This window comes from Elephantulus edwardii, unplaced genomic scaffold (assembly GCF_000299155.1).
Source record: "Elephantulus edwardii isolate Elephantulus edwardi_28Jun2011 unplaced genomic scaffold, EleEdw1.0 scaffold00225, whole genome shotgun sequence".
NCBI classification, from domain to species: domain Eukaryota; kingdom Metazoa; phylum Chordata; class Mammalia; order Macroscelidea; family Macroscelididae; genus Elephantulus; species Elephantulus edwardii.
The window spans coordinates 635,169-641,408 of NW_006399975.1; the positions used below are offsets into that span (position 1 = coordinate 635,169).

The 6,240-nt window shown below is 36.6% G+C and overlaps 1 protein-coding gene across 3 annotated transcripts in view; it reads right to left on the reverse strand.

The window, feature by feature from the left end:
* The window catches only part of MYO5A (myosin VA (heavy chain 12, myoxin)), a 163,530-nt gene extending 157,967 nt beyond the window's left edge, over positions 1 to 5,563 (reverse strand). For 2 of the 3 annotated variants that reach the window (XM_006898239.1, XM_006898238.1), the window contains exon 1: positions 5,457 to 5,561. The gene's annotated coding sequence lies outside the window, so the exon portion shown is untranslated. Of the gene's footprint in view, positions 1 to 5,456 lie in introns of all 3 variants that reach the window. The other variant, XM_006898237.1, reaches the window with a different exon arrangement.
* Positions 5,564 to 6,240: the final 677 nt, after the last annotated feature.

A 6,240-nucleotide genomic window follows, 5' to 3' on the forward strand; every position in this document is an offset into this window, starting at 1 on the left:
GGTTGGCGCAGGATAGAGCAGGGTTTAGGGCTGTTGTGCATAGGGTCGCTATGAGTCAGAAACGACTGGACGGCACATAACAACAACAACAACAATGTATGTTAAATTAAAAAGGAAATAGATTCAATTTAATTGCAGGGAGGGGGAAGCTGGCTTTATAAAAAGTCATTTTTGCTAATATTGAAGAGCTATGTAGAGGGCAAGCATTCAAATTCGTTTGGAATGGAAGATGCTAAAGAGACACATTTTTAGAATTTCCCTCTTAACATCTCTCTCTGCCTATATGTCTGTTTACTAGAGTTGAAGGTATTTCCTGAACGCTGACTAGTCCTTGCATTGACTTTTTCAATCACAATGACCTGTGGTTTGTTTGTTTGTTTGTTTCTCTAGTGAATGATATAAATTGTCTCACTACAGTTTCTTTTTCAGCTTATTTATGTTTACTCCCAATGACATGAAAATATAGAGTTAAATCTAGTGTTAGCAGTGAGTCCCAGGTGATGCTGAATCTTCATGACTACATAGATACTATTCTTCATGGGGGGGTGGGCAAGATGAGGCCAGAAGTTCAAACAGAAAGCTCTGCGTCTTCATGAGAGGACAGAGTCTTGAGCATGGGAAGAGGTTTGAAACAAGATAAATTTAGAGAAGATATGATAATACAAGTAGGAATCATCTCTAACTTTCCTCCCTTAAATATTTTATTGTACTTTAGGTGAAATTTTTCACAGCAAATTAGGTCCCCATTTAACAGTTTTTTACCTACTGTTCAGTGGCAGTGGTTACAGTTTTCATGATGTGTCAGCGTTCTCATTATTTCCATTCTGTTCACCCTGGTTATATGACCCTAGCCTCCCTGTCCTTTATCATCTCATTTTTGCTTCTGAGTACACGTTGCCCATTTGGGCACATGTGGTTGTTGATCTACTTAAGAGAGTCCACTACTCACAGGTTTATGTTTATAAGAACAATCGATTATTTGGGAATGGCTTCAGTTCCAAATTCAAACAGGATCTTAAAGCAATAGCTCAGCGATTCCTGTAGCCCTCAATGACCCAGTAAATATGGGCTTTTTTTAGGAATTGGAATCTGTTCTCCATTTTTCTCCCATACTATTTTGGACTTTCTACTGTGGTGTGTGAGTGGTCAGAATGGTTGGCAGGGTAGCTAGGTATCAGTTCTTCTTATATCAGGTTTGTGTTGTTTATTGGTCTTGTGGTGTCTTCTTTTAATCTTTGATTTCCTTCATTATTTAGAACTTCCTTATCACAATTTTCTTCTTGGAATTGGCCTTGCAAGGGCAGAACCGGCTCCCTAAAAATATCTGGACATGACCAAATAAAAGTACTCTTCAATAATTACAAAAAAGTCAGGTGATACATTGTTTATACATTGTTGTATTATTAACCAAAAGACATCTGCAGTGATTCAAATCCACCAGCGGCTTCTTGGGACAATGACAGCAGTTTCCTCTCCTTAAAATTTATATACTTGGAACAGATGAAGGAAAGAATTGTTTAACACATTGCTGCGCAATTTTAAACTGACGACGGTGCTTAGAAACACATTTTTTTTTATGCATTGCCGTCATTTGCAGCAACATTTTAAAAGAAATACATGATTAGGCATTATGTGTGCAACAGCCCAGAATAAGAGGTACATTGCAAAGAGGACTGGAAGGAGGGGTGGGGCAGGGAGGTAATTATGCAACAATGAATCTTTTTTTTTTTTAAAAAAGTGAACTGGGGGAGGGGGGAAGGGAAAAAGAGGGGGTAAAATGTGCAAAAATGAATAAATGAATCTAACTTTTCTGTAAACTTTCATTAAAATCACAATTAAAATTTAAAAATCATTAAAGATAAAACGTATAGATTTGAAAGCCCAATGGAGGGTCATTATGAGTCATAATCAACTCAAAAACAAGTTTGAGTTTTAAATCTTATGATTCTAAAAGTCCTACTGGTGTCTGCCTTCTTTCTTCTCTCCAGAGGGCACAGAAGACTAAAGGAGAAGGTAACTAGAGCAGATGACATTTTTCATAATGTCATTTTCCTTGGATCCACAATTAACACTCTTGGTACCAGCAGTCAGGTAATAAGGAGACGTATTGCACTGGGAAAATCTTCATGTTAGGGACTTCTTCAAATTACTGAGGAGTAATGATATTAATTTGAGAACGATGGTGTGTCTGATTACTTGCACTTCATCTGAGATTTGGATAACGGACAAGGATGACAGAAAAAGATTTATGCCTTTCAGCTGTGGTGCTGTAGAAAAGCACTGAACATCCCATGGACGGCCAACAACAGAATCGGATACGTCTTGGAGAGGGTGCAGCCAGAGTGCTCTTTGGCGGCAAGAATAATGAGGCTTCACTTCACATACTTTGGGCATGTTAGGAGGGGTTATTCCTTGGAGAGGGACTTGGTGCTGGGAAGGGTGGAGGGTTGGTAAAGGAAAGGAAGACCCTCAGGCAGGTGGATCGACATGGTGACTGCTGTAATGGGCTCTTGTGTGTTAGGCAGTGTAAGGATGGCACAGGATAGAACAGGGTTCAGATCTTTTGTCCATAGGGTTGCTAGGAGTCATACTAAACTTGACAGCATATAACAACAACAACAGCAATTTTACTTACTGTTTCCTATTCTTAAACTTGATTGTACTAATGTACACATCATCCTACTAATGTTAAAATTAAAGATTAATGACTTTTAACACAGCTGATAAAAACAAGTACATTCTACTTTAGTAAGTGGTAAGTAGGACATGCAAACATTTGTTTTGGGGTTGACTTATTTTACTCAGCACAATGTCTTCCAGTTCTATACATCTTATAGCATGAATTAAGATTTCACTTCTCCTAGTGGTTAAGTATTATTCTATTATATTTATATGCCATATATTGTTTACCAATATACACTGATGGGCATTTAGGTTGTTTCCACATTTTGGGTATTATGAATAGGGCTGCAACTGACACTGTGTGTAAGTATCTGATTCTCCGCTTTCATGTTAATTTGTCCTTCTTTTTAGAAATGCGGTGAAGTTTAGTCCTGACAGGGTTGTCTCTGCATTTTCTTCTAAGAATTTAATAGTTTTGTTTTTGTATGGTGTGAGAAACAAGGATCCAGTTTAACTTTCCTTCATGTAGAAATTCCTGTGTACCTAACACCATTTATATTTTTATTTGTTTAAATTGTGTTTCATTTACATTATTTTATATACTATTTCATCCACATTATGTTTTCACAAAATCATTCATATATATTGTATTTTATGTAATTACTCTTGAACTATCCTATCGTTTCCAGTCCCTATTGAATCTTTCCTATTCCTTCACACGCTCCCCCCCCCAACTCACCCACTAAACTCTGCTATCCTAGTGATTTCTATCCTTCTCCTTTTTCCATCCCCTTCCCCTTTCCGCTTCCCCTAAGAGGCTTCTCTGACCACAGAGTGGATTTAGTATCATTACAAAAAAATCAGTTGACTAAAATACAAAAGTTTATTTCTGCACCCTCAATTCTATTCCACTGGTCTATATATCTGTTATTATACTAGTACCAAATGGTTTTTGTTACTGTAGCTATATATTGTTACTGTTGTTATGTTAGGTGCCTTCAAGTTGAGTACAACCCATAACAACTCTGTGAACAACAAATCTGAACCCTGTCCTATCCTATGCCATCCTCACAATTCCTGATATTCTTGAGTCCCTGGCTGCAATCACTATGTCAATCCATCTGATTGAGGGTCTTCCTCTCTATCGCCAACCCCTCACCTTTCTAAGCATGACATCCTTCTCCAAGGAATAGCCTCTCCTAGCAACATGCCCAAAGTATGTGAGGTAAAACTTTATCATACTTGTCTCCAAGAAGCACTCTGGATGCATTCTCTTCAAGACATATCTGCTTGTTCTTTTGGCAGTCCCTGGGATGTTCAGTACTCTTCTCCAACACCACAGCTCAAAGGCATCAATTCTTCTCTCATCCTTATTCTCTGTCCAGCTCTCAGATGCATAGCAAGTGATCGGAAAGACTATGGCCTGAATTACGTGTACCTTAGTCCTAAAACTGATACCATTATGGAAGTATGATATCATTCTTTTTTTGTATTTTAAATATAATATTATTTTTCAACACTGCCTTTAGTTATTCAATATCTCTTACCATTCCATATAAAATTGAAAATTAGCTTTTCCAATTCTGTAAAGAATGTTATTGGAATTCTTATTGGAATTGCATTGATTATAGATAGCTTTGGATAGTACTGAGATTTAGCACGGACATCTTAACAACTTTGGTTTTTTTTGTATTTTTGTTCGCTTGTTTTGTTTTTCGCTTCACCCAATCTCCCAACAACTCTGATTATTATTAGGTTGTGAATCATCTCAGATATCTCTACTTTAGCAGTTTGATGAGTCTTGATGTAGTACAATCATTACTTTGATAAGATTTGATATAAGCAGTCAGCTGAATAAGATTTTCACTGCAGGTGTGACCTAAATCAAATATATAAGGAAGTCTTGTAGAGGAGGCTTGTTTTTTGACTGATTATCAACTTTGTTTCTGATTCATCACCTCTTAGGTTCTTTGAATCTGAGCCAGCAGCCTGCCTTTGCTGACTTTGGATGATTTTTTTTAGCCTTCAAATCTATGTGTCATGGACCTGGAACTTGCTAGCCTCTATAAATACAAGTCATATCCATTGTTGTTGTTGTTGTTGTGTACCATTGAGTCAGAAACGATCCTTGGCTGACCCTCTGGCGGGTTTTCAGAGGTAGTTAATCCCACGGGAGGACATTGCCCATTCTTCTCCCTTGGTGTGGGTGGATTCGAATCGCATGCCTCCAGGATGGCGACAGAGCTTACCAACAGGCCACCACAGCTCCCTTTAGACTCTCAAATAAATATATCATGATGTAGCTACTGGTACTGGTACTGTTGTGAGGATTTTTGTTTTCTTGGTGTTAAAGTGTAATCCACACTGAAATCCATAGTCTTTGATCATCCCCAGGAAGTGTTTCAAGTCTTTTTCATTTCTGCAAACAATGTTGTGCCATCTGTATAATATAGACAATTGATGAATCTTCCTCAAATATGATGCCACATTCTTCATCTATTCCAGCTACATTTTCTTAGATAATATAATTGTAGTTCTAGCCTACAAAAAATACAATTAAACAGGGGTATACTGAGGACAAGACATGAATAAAATAAGATCACAGATGAAAATAATGGATTTTTTAAAGTATCTGCTATTTTTGCAAACCTATGTCATTAGCAATGTTCTTAGGGCAGAAAATTGAGTTTACCATTCTTATCAAGTTATTAAGTAAAGATATTATATTTGCTCAAAATTTAACTTCGATTTGAGCTCAAGCATGTTATACTCAACTTATACTTTGACCTCCTTTCACTTGATTCCAAAACAACAAACTAAAGCAAGACTCTTACCTTCCCTTCTTCGAGGTGAAGTAAGAGGACTTTATCTCCAGGTTTATAATCTTTGAGCAGCTCTGCTGACTTCCAAACTTCTTCAGGATCAGGTATCCAAACTCTGGCAAACTAGAAGGAAAAAGTGAGGGGAAAAAAATTAAACTAGTAAATTGATAAGTTTGCGGTAATATATCCAACACATCATTAACCGGCTTATAATTCAACAATTTATGACAAAGAAATTTTAATCAGTATGAAATGTAATTTTTATATTAGTAAAAATATTTTTGCTCCAGAAGTATGATTATGCCTATATTAAGTAAATGTATGTTCTGAAGTAGTAGCTAAAATTACAGCTTGACTTTGCTTTATAAATAATAGTAAATGCTTGAAGGAGAAGGAATGGGGGGAAGGACCAATTATGAATAAATGAAAATCTAATTTTTCTGTAAACTTCCATTACAATTACAATTAAAATATTTTTTTAAAAAATAGTAAATGGTAGCTGAAAATGTCAGTTTAGGAAAAAAAGTACATATATAAAGTCCATTTTTCCCTGATTATGAACTTCCATGGGTCTGTTTAGCAAACAGATTTTGAAGCCCTGGTATAGTGGCTCTGCCAGTTTCAGCAGCACAGTCAGATGGCTTCGATTTTTTTTTTAAATAGCAATACCTACAGTTAGAGTTTTTATTGTGCCTTTCATTCTAGTTTCTACAAAACCTTAATGACTTCTCAGCTACCCTCAAGAGTCACTGTCATAGGGAAATGTAGTAACAACCTGCAGCTTTAAGCCTTGGCT